General features: G+C 45.2%; 1 protein-coding gene across 1 annotated transcript in view; it reads left to right on the top strand.

The window, feature by feature from the left end:
* Positions 1-7,559: 7,559 nt before the first annotated feature.
* TAFA4 (TAFA chemokine like family member 4) overlaps positions 7,560-14,548 on the top strand; it is a 93,785-nt gene continuing 86,796 nt past the window's right edge. Inside the window, exon 1 of the mRNA XM_027806600.2 lies at positions 7,560-7,709. The gene's annotated coding sequence lies outside the window, so the exon portion shown is untranslated. The remainder of the gene's footprint in view (positions 7,710-14,548) is intronic.

Genomic DNA, 14,548 nt, shown 5'->3' with positions numbered 1-14,548 from the left:
AGTGAAAATGTTACTGTCATAAACTGCAAGGTGGTGCAGGAGAGAGAAGTGGAAGGATGTGAATTCCCCCCGACCTGAGCTGGGCAAGGAGGGGAGCGGCATCCCCGGCCGGGGGGGCTCTCGGGGCTGAAAAACCGGGTGGCAACTTGGAAGCTGTGCTAGAGAGACAAACTGGGAAGGGCAGTGGAGCTTGATGCGGATTTTTGGCAAGTTTGATGGATCTGACAGCATGTTCTCAAATGTATTTTTTTATAGGCTGATGTCCTCTCTCAGAAAAGTGAAATACATTTGTAATATATAATATGGATAAATGAAATATAAAATAACGTTTGTATATAGAAATATATAATGAATAGGCTAATATATAAATGTATATTTAATATAACTTTATTTCTGTTATTACTGTTGTCTTTTGGATAACAGAATAAACCCCCCAAATAAAAAGCAGACTGTATATCTTACTTTCATTTATGTTTTTTTGGCTTTCCTTCCCCTTCCTATTTTTCCATGGCACATCAAAAAGAAGGAGAGGTAGCAAAAAAGAAAGATGACGCTAGTACTGAGCATAAAAATACTTGAATTTACTTCGAAAGTGTGTAACTTCTAAAGCAGCATTGGTTTTTGACTGGGATTTTTTTTAAAAAATCAGGTCTGGTTTTTGCCCCTAGAAAGGTATTTGAAAAAATATAGTACACGAAACGTATACAGCTTTTGAGTGGAGAGTGAGACGTCGATTGGCTAGAGCTTAGCTACCCCGTCACTTAGAATCGGGTTTGTTGATTGCTTGCTGAATATTAGCAGTTCGGAACTTGCAGCCCGCGTTGCCTGGCCGGCGTTGGGCGGCGGAGCTGCGTCGGGGGCCTGGGAGCGTCCCGGGGCCTCGCAGCTCCCCCGCAGGGCTCGCACCCAGCGCAGCGCCGGGCATCCTGGCTCGGCCGAGCGCCTGCTGCTCCTCCCGGTGCTCCCGGGGGCTGCGGCTGGGGCTCGAGTGGCCACCGGTGGCCCGGTAAGGCGAGCAGCACTCGCTGCCCGTTTCAGCAGAGCGCAGTAGGTGGCACCAGAGCCCTTCCAGCGTTGCCTGGGCTGGTCAACGGGAATCTCCTTTCCAATGCAGGGTCAGCTCACCCAGGGGGACACTAAAGCAACAGCTCCTGCAGGTTATGATTTTTGGTTTTCCCCTTTTCCTGTTTGTAAAAGGAAATGTCTGGAAAGTATTAATCCAGGCAGATTTTAGGTTTTAGTGTAGGATTATTCAGATGCTACAGTATCAGACTACTGTTCTTCATTTTTTCTTTAAGCAAAAAGGAGCTTGGTGTTAGAAAACAATTTGCAGTCAATCTTTTGTAGCAAAATGCTGGTTTGCGTTTTTTTGGTAAAAACATTGTGCTAAACTGTTACATTTTAGCAGTTAATTCGATTCCTGTTCTGCTGCGAAGTCTTGATTTTCACTTACGTGACGTGTTAACCCGTTCTTGCAATATATTGTGCACCTTTCACTGCCTAATTCTCTCATGTAGTTCACTGCAATGTGTGTGCATGTGCATATGCGTCTGGTGTCGTCGAAAATGTAGACCACTGACACTCAGAATACAGTAAAAAAATACTAGAAACTGGTGGAGTTGTTCTTCTGTTAAAAAAAAAAAAAAAATTACCATAAGGACAATTGCTTTTAAAGAAAAATATTTGAGTTTTGCAGGTTACTTCTTTTCCAAACTTTATTCTACAGTTGGCCGTTAAAAATTGAATCAATTGACTTTTCTTTGCAGCTTTGAAAACCTTTGAGCTGAGGCAGGCCTCAGCTTGTTGGTTAAAGCTGGTGGCTTTGATTTCTCTGTCTGCAGTCTGACCTGTGGCTTTTAACAGCTTGGCAAAACAAGCTTTAAAAGTGAGTACAGGGTAGTAATTGTTTGAATTATTGTGCAAGAAGGATGGAAAGCGGGTGAGTTTTGTAATATGATGGAAGCATTGAAAGAAGGCAGACACTCTCCCTTGCCGTGACGCAAGGGCAATACATCAATACATCCATCGTTAACTTTGGTGTTTGAGTTGGGGTTCTCTGGAGACCCTGGATGGGCAGATGTGATGGAACCTGGGAGCTATAGCTTTCCTTGCATGGGTGTGGTGATGCTGTGAGAAGAGGAAGGCTGCCACAGGCAGTGAAGGTCAATAACCGGCCACTACAAGCTGGCATCTCGTCGCTGTCACCCACGGGTCTGTGCCGAGTGAGGAACGTGGGCTGATCCCGACCACGCAGTGTAGCGTGTGTGTAGCTCTGGTGGAGGCTGCAGCAGGGGTTATCTTTGTTCGGCATTTAATTTTTTTGCATCTTGCGGGTAATTAAAATCGTCATCACGGTCATGTGTCAGGTGTGGCAACCTTGGCCCGTGGGATGTGCAGGAGGTGCTGAGGGTCCATGTCCGTGGCGGGGAGGGGTGCTTGCGCTGGTCAGGGCTTTGCGGGGATGCTGGCTAAGAGGGTGCGAGCATGGCGGTGACCGAACCCCATCAAGGACTCAGCACATCAGTCAGTGAAAAGGCGTGTGTATTCAGCTGACAGCTCTGAATTGTTTCTTCACCAATTACCACGCCAAAGCCTTGATAGCATAATGAAATGTGCCTCCTACCCATCACTTCATCTTTGTCAAACTGACTGGGTGTTCTTAGTTTTTTATGACTGGGAGAACTTCAGCAGCATCAGAAAAATAAGCAAGCTTATCTCTGATGTAAACGGCTCAAAGGCAGAATGGAAGCTGTTAAATAAAGACACCTCAGACTGAAGGAAAATGTACATGGAACAAAACATTACGGACCAGCTGAGCCTTCAGCTCTGTCTTCATTTGTGACCCAGTCAGGGATGAGAAGTGTAGGTACTTTTCTTTTGCTAGACATCTTTATACTTAGTGTTCAGCCTTTTTTATAATTTATTCATTGTGGTCTAGCATAGTCTAAAATATCAGACCTTCCCTCTCTGTCCTTTTACATATGTGTTCTTTGATGCCTCTTAATTCATTATTTAAGCAGCCTGCATTCTGCTTTACAAAACGTCCTCCTACCCGGTAGCTTAATGTTATCAGTTATTTGTGTGTCTGTGTCAGCGGCTTTTCAGCGGGCAGGGAGGGATGCTCTGGTCCCTCTGCCCTCGCCTCCTGCGCCCGCATCGTCTCTCCCGCTCAGCGAGGTGCAGAGGGCATGGCCCGAGAGGCGCTGGGCAGCCAGGGCTCGAGTGCTGCAGCTCCAGCAAAGCACTTGAGTACGTGCTGAAGTGATGTTTGAGCATGGGCTGCTCTGCAGCCTGGGAGCTCTTCTGAGTAAGAGCGTGGCTCAGTGGCACTTCAGGTAGGGTGGGGGGCACGGGGCATGGCGGCTCTTGGTACCCAGACAGCCGGGGAAAACCTCGCTCCTGCTGGGACCCGGAGCCCGGGCACATCCCGTCCTGCAGCAGCGGCTGTGTGAGCGTTGCTGAAATGCAGGGGATTCCTTTGATAGATGTGCGCTTAGAGTGCAAAGTATTCCCTGCCTTATCATCAATTACCAAGTTAGATAACTGTCAACAGGAACAATTGCAGCTGAAAAATGCATCTGTACGTTTTGAAGTCTGAGTGATGCTTTGATTTGAATTCTTGCAAGCAATCTGTTTGCTCCCTGGGTAGGGTGTTGAATCCCTGCCAAACGTGCCGTTCTCCCCCCCTCAGTTTCTGTGTGTAACGTCTGCAAGGCGGGTCTGCATGCAGGAATGGTGAGTCTGTCTGTAGCACTGCTTTTCCCTAGCAAAACAAAGCTAGCTAGGTAGTTCAACACAGAATATTAAAACACTTCATCTAAAAAAAAAAAAAAAAAAAGTTAAGGAAGTTCAGAGGAACACATACTCCAAACCTCCTTCTAATGCCCTTGGTTGCAAAACTGCCCTAGATATTATCTATTCAGTGTTTTTAACATTCCATACGAAGAAAAAGTTTGGATTGTTTGACCTTTTAATGCATGCTTGAAAGGAAACATTTCCGAATGGTATGTAATAAATCAATCTTTACTTACTTAATAACCATAATGTTTTCCTTTGGAGTCAGTAACTCATCAGAAAGTCTAGGATTAAAAAACAAAATTGACAGATTTCTGGCCATTTAATGTAAATTGTATTTTATTGATCAGATTTGAAAACATTTAATATTAGCTTCCTGCAGTTACATCAATTGAGGATGCTGTCACTCTGGAGACAATAGGAGAAAGTAAAAACCCTGGCTGCGTGGCAGAGGCTTGATCTCAGCAGAAGGGACTTGGCTGAGGATACCCCAGATGCCACTGGCTTGGTACTCAGCTAAAAATTTTTGCCTTAAGTCCTGCAAATAATAAACAATTTTGCTTATTTCTAAGGCTTTCTGGGTTTTGCCCCCTCCTGATAAACCTGTGTTTGCTTGTTCTCATATTTACTTTCTAACAACTCTCTGATATCATATTTACACAGTTGATACTCTTCTGCTGGCAGATTATGTTTAATAGAGCGTTTTATTAGAGCATCTTTCATGAGGATATATGCATTGCAATGCTGCGTCAGGGCACTACTGTGGGAGGAGGTTTTCTCCTGAATGCAGGACCACAGTGACTTGCTTATCAAATTTTGTGCTTGGGATATTTAAATGAAGAAGGATAAAAAGGAATGCGACTGTGGATCCTGTGTAGATCCTTGTGCCAATCCTGCTGTGGGTGAAATCTTGCAGATATCGACATGTTTTAAGTACAGCACGTTCCTTGCAGCTTTTTTGTCCATCACTGCTTACATTCCCATCATCCAAGTTCTTTCTTTAAGTCTTTTTTTCTTTCTTTTCTTTTTCTTTGCTAAGAAGCGATGCCCAAGTTTCTCTCCCTTGGGGCAGGTGTCAATTTACCTCCAGTACACTCCGTTACTGCTCTCCTCTTGGAGTCAACCAGACCTGGACTGCTGCTTTGTGGTGTTTTTTTGTTTCACTTTGGACTTTTGCCATCGCTCTGAGATGGAGGGTGGGGGCTGGCACTGCTCGCACTGAAACCCACAGCTCGGCCCCACCTGGCACCTCTGCAGCGCTGAGATTGCATCGGAGGTGGGGGCTGATGTCATTTTATGTGGTGACACTTCCCCTGCCAGCCACTCTCCCAGCTAGCACTTCACAGAGAAAAGTTTTGGCAGGGCTGTTGTAGGCAGCTCCATTTCATTTTGTTCTTTTTCACTATTAATTATTATTGGAAGCAGTTTCCAGTGAACTAAAAAACTCATGTTTACTGAGGAGCAGGGCTGCATTGCACTCTGGGTGTTTCTTTATTTTTCTGTATGTCTGTTCACGTGGATTTCCTGAACACCTGGAGTTTTTCTAGCTTCTCTCTAGTATTTGACATTTATTCTTTGTGTGCTTTTCTAGCTCATTAATTTATTAAACAGCAGTGGTGATGCAGGTCTTTGATCCTCTTAAAACTTAACCAGCTATGGCTGTCTGTTAACTGGTTTTTGAGCCATGGCAATACTTTTCTCCTTTATACTTCAGTTCATCAACAGACCCTTGCTAATGCATTTACCCAAGATATTTCCAAGGATCATATGATTTATAGGTGAGTTTCCCTTACTATTTTGCAGATTAGCTTCTGGAAAGGTGCTGTTCTCCTCTACAGAAAGGTATCGTTCATCTAGGTGTGTGTAACTTTTGATGGCTTCTCAAAATAATCAACTTTTGTGTAAGGAAAAAAAACAACCCACAAACAGAAAGTCATGGCTGGGAAATGGATTTGTCTTGAGCATTTTTCAAAAAAGGGGGACACTGGTGGTTAATGAGAAGGGATCTTCATGCTAGCGGCTCATTTGTTCTTTCCTTGTAGAGCTTTTGGGTGAAGCCATCTGGCCCTGATAATCTGCGCTTTCCCCTGCACTGCTGGCTTGGGTGATGCTGCACCCCTCTTCTGCCAGAAACGCCTGGGCATCCCCGATGCCAAATCCATGATTTGAATATCCTCATTTACAGAACTGCTTGATTCTTGTCCGTGTTCCCATTATTATTTTTTTTTATTGTGATCTGTTCCTATGGGAGGTAAATTACATCCCTACAATGTACTGCAGCCCCTAAAACTTAATGGTCCAGGCAGAGTTTACTGCTAATCTTTGGTCCCTAGGAGACGGGAGCTTTTCTCCCTGGAAGGAGCCCTTCCAAAGGCCGCCTCCAAGTTGCTAAAAAACAGCTTGTCACTGTGGTATGGGCTGTAATCAGTTGTATGCAGGTAATTAGAAGTCACTACTGCTTTATTATTGTTTGTTGATTTTTTTTTAAAAAATAATTTTCCTCTCTGTCCCCAGAGCAAACACTCCTGGTACATCTGCATCAATTATGCATCGTCTGTGTGATTTTTCTTCCTTGGGAAACTTGGCTTCCAGAGGCTTTTTCTGGTGCTCTAACCATGACCTAACCCGCCTTTGCTGAATAATTCCTACCGAGACAACACAGTTTCCCCACTGTGTTTTCCACGCTGCCGTGTTTCAGCAAGGCAAATAAATCAGGCTTTCTCCCGTCACCGGGCAGCCTTGTTTGCTCAATTTTGCAGTTCCATTTCTGGCTTTATTGAATAAGCATGTATTTATGTACCTCGTGTCCTTTTTCTGCCTGCCCATTTTTATTGAACTTCTCTATTGGCCGCACAGTTGGGTTTTCCTGACAGGGTTTTGGATCTTAAAATGCTATTTCTTCAGACCAGCTGTCACTTCTGTCCTAACCTCGTCCCACGAGATCTCTGTGCATCGCTTACGCGTCTAGCTCTGCCTGCCTCATCTCACTGCCCCCTCACCTTCTCCTCAGCTTTTTTTAGTTTTAATACCTTCGTGCACCGAATCCCACTGGGGTTTTCCCCCTTCTCTCCAGATAAGGTGACCTTCTGCTTTTTGGCACTCTCCAAAACACAGCACCCACCCGGTAAGATTCCCTCACAGCCTCGTGCCTGAGCTCCTCTTTGTGCCGGTGCTTTACGCAGGCAGCGCCGAGCCCACGTCTGTCCCCAGCAGGGACAATGCTACACCAGCCCTGGTCTCAAATCCCTTTCCCAGTAACAGGAACGTGGTCTCCAGCCCCAGACCTACGGGTTTATTTTAGCAGAATTCAGTAGCGACGTAGAGTGCTGCTCCCAGGGCAGGGAGCCGTGGGCAGCTCGTGGCTGGGCAATTTGGAGGGAGCCTCCTGCTGCGCTTTGCTGGAGCGAGCACCCAGCAGCAGCGTGGGGAGGGATGTGATGTGTGTGCTACCTGGCCGTGGGGATCTGCTCTGGGCTGACGTGATCCCCCACCTGACGAGTTCAATGTTTAGGACCGGTGAGGAAGGTTTTTCTGCCGATTCACTAGTTTGGGAACATGCCACTCGGTGGGACTTTCCCACCAGCCCAGCTCCCCATTTCTCTCTGGAGGGGACTGTGGAGCCTTTGGGATGCAGGAAAGCAGAAAATCTTTTCCCTAATGGCTCGTGTTGCTGTTTAGTGCCTGCCTGCCAAATTCGATGTCGGGAAATGCTGAGATCTGGTAGGGCTGAACGTTGGTGTCTAATGAAGGAACGTCAGGATGCGAATGAGGTTTCTTGTCCTGTGCCGCCGAACGCGGGGGTGTTATTTATAGCTGCTCGCTGGCACCATAAGCACCTGTAGAGACTTGATTTCCTCAGCCCCTCAGTGGAATCACAAATGACAGAAAGAACTGAAGATGTAATGACCCTTGAGGTAGGAGAAATTATTTACCAAACCATAGATAAGACGACTGTTATCTCCTGTACTGTGTTTAGGGCACCCAATCTATTGCAGATGTTACCATAGTCATGCTGTTTAATTTAAAATTGTCCTGTGTTCCTTATGTCTCAAATTCTTTTCTTGGGAAACTAAATCCTTTCATAACCTAAGTGCAGCAGAGGAGATGAAAACGGCTGGTTTGTGGATGTATATGGCCATTCCAAGGGAGCTTTATGTAATTGTTTTTTAAATAGAAATGCTTGCTCTATTTTTTTGGTCCGGTTCATCCTGGTTTTGTTGTTTGCCATATGTTTTCTGACATATGCTCCTTGTCTAGCAATAAAAAGCTACCAAGACTAAGAAGCCTTTGTTAAATTGTATACAGGAATAGTAAGAGCTCTTCTCATTTTACTGACTTTGCAAACTCAGGGCAGATATGATATAAATCAGAGATGATAACAGAATTCATACCATTGGTTTCCTGGAATTATTTTCTTTGTGAATGGGTCAAAAGGGTAAGGATTAACAGAACTATTAGGTATTGGAGATGGTAGCCCTGCCTTTTTGCCTTTGTCTTTTAAAATCTGACTCTGGTGCAAGAAGAGCTGCCTGTCTCAAGTTGAACGTGGTCCCCACTCCCCAAAAACTTATTCGCTTTGGACAAATCTCTCTCCACCAAACACCCACTGGGTCTTTCTCCACTGAAATCAGTCAAGGGTCCCAACTTCATCTGTGTGTGTGGAAGCTGGTTTAAACTTGCAAGACATTATACATTTGGTTGCATTTTTTCACTTACATTCAGCTGCAATGCTGAGCAGCGAGTTGTGCATGCCTCTCCAGTGTGAGCTTTGTTTATTGCTCACCAATCACATGTGAACCTTCACTTTAGCTTTCCTTCTTCTGAGACGAGGTTTTGGAAGCACTTAAAGGATGTCAAATGCATGCAGCTGGAGATAGCCCTGGGGATTAATTTCACCCACAGCTTTGTCAGTCCTCTGGTGAGACCCACAATACAAGATGAGGGGCCGTTTACCCACAGATCCTCAATTATTCTTCCTGTGACCAGGCGGTGCTGCACAAATTAGGACGTTTTCCATAAAATGATAGTGTGCGGTGATAATCAGTCACACACTAATGGAGTGGCAATCAAAGCTGTCAAGGAAAATGATCTACATGCTATAGCTTGATTATATTTGTCCTGAGATACTTTTATGCTAAAGGATTTTCAAGTTTTAATCAGTCTGCATTAACTGTGATGCTCCTGTAGTTGATCGTGGAAAGACAGCAACTGTTGATTGTACTAAAAGCATTAAGTGACCTCTGCTAATTAAAAGATAATGTCAGTGCAACTGAGTGGAGTGCCTGGGTCTTTAGCCTTTTAGACAGACATTAAATGAAAACCAAAGAGTTTGTAGGAAATAAATGTGGGAAAGGTAAGAGACTTTTTTTTTTGTGGAAATAGCAGGTCATGTTTCAGTAAAAGTTGTTTGATCCATTGATGATACCTGATATGCCATATCAACAGCGATTCGCTGAAAAGAACAAGTTTCCTCACCAGTTGTGAGATGTCTTCACTTAGTCTACCTTGACTAGAGCATTTCACTTGGGAAAGCCCATGATACAGTGAATCCAATGTGTCTCTCTGTTCTCCATAAATAAGCTAAATGCGTTTTCTCACAAGTGCCTGTCACCTTTTAAATGACCCAGACATTCAGTGTTAAGTTCTGCATTCAGTAATAATGTAGTCAGTGTCTACAAATGCAGACTTACTTGCCTTTCTTCATTAATCTCTGTGTCTGCGAGAGAAAACAAAACAGGTGGAATAACTATGTACAAGCACAACCCTTACTCCTTGGAGACTACAAAAGGTAAACAGCCTCCTTGCTTTCAACGTTTATATAGCTGCAGAATGAAATCCCTTTGGACAGAGAAGCAATGGCACAAATTCTGTGTGAAATCGCCTGAAGATGCTGCCGACTGTTGTCCTCCAGGGAGCTGTGGTGGCCCGAGAGCTCTTGGAGGAGTTGCCAAAGCACTCAGTAAAAGTTTGGTATCGTTTTTCAGGTTTGTACCTCGCTCTTTGACTCCTTCCTCTGTGAGAAGAAACAGAAGGAAGGACAATTAAAGTAATTTTTTTTCCACGTGGAAGAAGTTAAATCACATGTGGGGATATAGAAAGTAGCATAATGGTTCAGATTCAGTGCTTGAGAACGAGGTTGGCTCCATGCATAAAGCAGAGGCTTCACGGGGAGGAGAGGGGTGGTGTCAGCTTCTCTTCAAATTAAAAGAAATGTTCTTGAAACTGCAGGTTATCTCTTCCCTGGCAGTTTGTAACAGAGCTTTACAGCTGCCAAATTGTATCTGATCACATTCAGCATCTCCAGCTGAGGAGGCTGCAGGGTGAGGAGCAGCCACGTCACCGGGGTGTGAAGGCATCTGAGCCGGCCCTGGCTTTGGACTCTGTCAGAGGCTCCATCCAAAGGGTATTTCCAGGCAGAAGATGCTTGCTCTGGCACCAGCCCGAAACCTGCTGAGGAGGTGGGCTGAGCCTCCGTGGTGCCGCTGACCTTTTGGCCAGGAACCCAATGCTGTGACGAGCTCATGCACTACAGAACCAGCTATTACTGCTGATGACAACTGTAGTGCCTGTGCCTTTCATCCCATCGCACCGTGGGTAAAAGACCCCCTCCGCTGGCACGTGGTCCCTGCTGCCCTCTGTGCCAAGGGCACGAGGCTGGCTGGCTGCTGGGGTGGTCCCTTGCGCATCCCCGTGGGAGAACCACCGTGGAGGAGGCAGCTCTGACGGCCGGCACAGCCTGGGCTGCCCCGTGCCAGCCCGCCAGGAGCAGGGTGCCGTGCAGCTCTCTGCTTGGCCGTGCTGCAGCAAGGCGCCGGCAGAGGCTGGGTGCAGCGGGGAGCTCAGCACCACCAGCACTGTGCCCAGCACCCTGCCTGCCAGCCCAGAGCAGCATTTCGGGGCCAGGGGTATCCCGTCAGCCAAAGTAAGTAACAAGATGAAGGAGAGATTTTAAGAAAAAAAACAACCCATAGTGATTTTCCTCAGTGCCAACCATACACCTTACAAAAAATATTGCCCATCTGGAAGGAAGTCTAAAAGGGAGGTTTTGACACAAGTACCCCCTTTATAGAAGCTCTCCCCCACCCCAGCCTTCTTAGCAGAAGAAAGTTACATCTACTTATGCGAAGGCCCAAGAACTTTCACTTGAAAACTTCAAACCTTGAAAAAAAATGCCCTTTCTGTTCACCCTAAGCACTGAATTTTGTGGAATCCACCCCTTTGCGGTGCTGTGGTCACAGGCCACTGCTGATGGGCAGACCCCTGGTCTCAGCAGTGCCTGATGTCTCACTTGTTTTTTTAGGGTTTTGCAGTAAGTTCTTATTTTCAGTGTCTTTTTAAGTAAGTATCTACACCTGAAGAAGCTTTGAAGAGAAGCTATTTAGAAGATTATAAAAAATAAAATAAATACTTGGCATGGAGATTCTTGGAGAGCATGATGAATATTTTAATAGTTAAAATTCTAGCCAGAGAGAAATGAAATGATTTAGTGCTCTAAATAAATCTCTTTGTGGGTTTTAATGTGCAAAAATGGACAATGGCTTTAAAACCTCTCCACAGATACTTACATCTATACCGTGGTATGCTTCGTATACGTTATATTCATAGCCAGTAATGGTCTGTTATATTTTTTAGATGCTGAGGGAAGGTATTACACAGATTTTTCTCCTCTAGGACTTTGCATAATAACCTTTAGGTTTTGAACAGAGAGTTTAGAGCTGTTGTTGTTAAGCTCATCCTCAGCACCTTCTTTCTCAGAGTTTTCGTGTCTTGTGTTGGAAAGTGGAAACCAGAGAAAGGAAAGTCCTGGGGAGGCTGGGAAGGGAAGGGAGATAGGGAAGATCCACATGGGATCGTTCCCATGTGGAGTGGCTCAGGCTGCATAAATTGTGGAGAGCTCTGTGCTCACTGAACTTCTAATTGTCTTGTGACTGCAGCAAGTTTCAGACCAAAATGGGTAATATTTGATTGTGTCACTGCTAACGCTTCCGTTTCTTTCTCACATGCATCCCCCCACATCTGGAAAAAAGAAGCTTTTTGTAACAGCAGCTATGACAGAGATGGAGCGTTGCTTGAGACGTTATTTGTGTAATTGATCGATGTACTGGCTAAAAAAGCCTTTAATTTTTTTTAATTAACAAAATGTATTAGAGTTCATGAAACGTGTATCCCTGAGCTATTATTTCTGTAAAATGATGTCTTTCACCTGAGCAAGAGTCCTTCAGTCCCACTGTAAGGCTGCCTTTCTGGCAAACCTTCCTGCTAATCGAATCTTCTGTATTTTCTTCCTTGCTTTTATAGTAGCTCCTGTTGCTAAATGTAGCGAATGCTATTGCTAAAATGATGGTGCCAGTATAAATTATTAAAATTACATAGAGTAATAAATGTGTTGTGTATAAAAAGATACAGAAAAAGGCAGTAGGACTCAAGCTTTTAAGTTACTTCAGAAAATTCTCTAGTATCTACAATGTGGATAAGCTATACTTTAAATGCTGTTGGGTTTTGTCTTTATGCGTTTTCTAAAGCAGAATATTTGGGAGCCATGCTTTTTAGGCTTCCAGCTTCCCTTGAAGAAAACGAGATGGTGAGAGGTCTGCTCACAGGTTTTTTGAGAATTTTGGAAAGCATCTTGGGCTGGATGCTTAAAAACATAGTGTCCAAAATCCTAAGTCACTTCTGAAAATGTACGTGGGATGTTTATAACAAGGAGCACTGAAAAAAATTAACTGTATGAAGTCTGCTCTGTATCTAATATAAAATTCATTAATTTACTGCATAATGTCTGTTTTATTTTCATTGAAATAGAAAAGGTCTTGAGAATCAATGAAATATATAGAGCCTTTGTCATCTACTGGCCCCTTGAACTCATAGTAATGATAGGACAGTTTGAGGTTTTTGTTTCTTGTAGCAGGCACTCGGAGACTGGATACGGGAAGTGTTACAGAAAGTTGGAAAGGGACACTAAACAGCACAGATGAAAGGTTAGTGTAATAAAAAAAAATAAAAAAAGAGTACAGTGCATAATCTCAGCCCTTGATGGAGAAGATATGGTGAAATGTTGACTTTAATTGCCATGGGACATAGATTAGCAGATGGTCCCATGGATAGACTGCTCTCCACGTCTATAAATAGCATAAGTTAATTTATGCAAGATCTTTTTTTCTTTTATAGCTATCTCCCAATGTGTCAATATCTTTCTGGCAAGGAAGTATCCAGTACTGGAGCTAGAATATAGGTCCTGTTAAAAGTGCTGGTATCATGTGATTATGTTACAGCAAAAAACGCATCTGATCAAGCAACTCATGATTGAAAAGACAGGCTGTGACAGCCTGATCTGAATGCACCTTCATTTCAAAAATAACTATCGGGTATCTGCAAGTCAGCTGGAATAATAGCTGTAAGGGGGGAGAAGGCAGCATGGCTCTGCACAGGGTCAGGGAGCTTCGTGCAGTTTCCCATCTCGGGCTGGCTGGCTGGCATTTTGCTTTGCAGATCTCATCTACCTTCAGCTTCCACCTCCCCACTGCTGGATGAATTTCTCTGCTTGCAGAAAAATCTCATTGCCACAACCTATTGTTTGTAGCCACTCTTTCTAGCAGGTCCTGCACAGCTTTGCTTGATTGCCTCCTTCCTCCTGCACTGCCAGGATGCTCGCGTGCTGGGGCTGGTCCCCACGAAGCTGCAGTGCCAGGGGATGCTTGCCTAGTTCAGGGCAGCCACGTTAACCTAACCCTGCTGGGGTCCCTCTGCTCCTGCTCAGCAGGACTAGCACCTGCTTTCTGCCATCCCACGGGTGGGCTCTTGACTTCCAGTCGCATGGTGGGACCAGCCGCCATTGGAAGGGGTGAGCGGTCCTGCTGAAGTGGGTGGAAAACCTCACATCTCCAAGTACCCTGCTTTGCTCAGGCCGAGCAGCAGAAGTGCTCATGGCTACGTTGTTGAAAGGCTCTGGGGTGGTAGGTACAGGAGATGCTGTTCCCCTGCGAAGGGACATGCCACCCCCACTCTGGGTCAGCTGCGCTGTCCCTGTGTGCTGCAGCAGCCAGCCCACGCTCTCCATCCCTTTGTACCTCGGGTTGTGCCTCCCTGGGGTGTAGACCCCAGGCGCTCCAGCTGCCTCTCTGCTCCTGACCACAGGAGCTCGTTTCCCTCCTTACTGGGCTGTCCCAGGCCTCCCACGCGGTGTCTCCCTGTCGATTGCGTCTGTAACAGAAACCTCACTTCTTGCTTCATAGCTTTGGCTTCCCTGTCATTCAGGAAACCTCATGTCAGCAGGCTTAGCTGTGGCTGTTACCTAGCAATCGGGTACCGGATTCCCACTGATATTTATGCTTTGGGTTTTTTGTGCCGTTTGTGCCTCGTCCAAAGAACTCTTAGAAAACCCCGCTTTGAAGCAAAGGCATCCATCGTTGTGCAGTATCCAGCATTATAAATCAGCTGAATCCAAGCAATCTTTATGTCCAGTTTTCCCTTGCTGTTACATCGAATTAAAGAGGTACTAGTAAGTAAGAAATAAGCGAAGAATTTGCTAAGCTGCATGTGTAAGTACAGGGAATATTTTAAGACAGAGCACTTTCTTTTCCCAAGAGCAGCACAGTATCTCCCGGCCCCGCAGGAAGGCTGAGCCACCCCTTGGCTCATCACCTGGGCAGGTAAATGAAAATGTAACAGAGGGTGTGCAGAGCGACTGACTCGGTGCCACCTCGAGCCTGATGCCAATCAAAACCAGCCACCAGAAACATGTATCGAAGGATCA

The sequence above is a fragment of the Falco cherrug genome, chromosome 4, assembly GCF_023634085.1.
Source record: "Falco cherrug isolate bFalChe1 chromosome 4, bFalChe1.pri, whole genome shotgun sequence".
NCBI lineage: Eukaryota > Metazoa > Chordata > Aves > Falconiformes > Falconidae > Falco > Falco cherrug.
The sequence above is the reverse complement of the archived record's forward strand: the minus strand, read 5'-3'. Positions and strand labels throughout refer to the sequence as shown.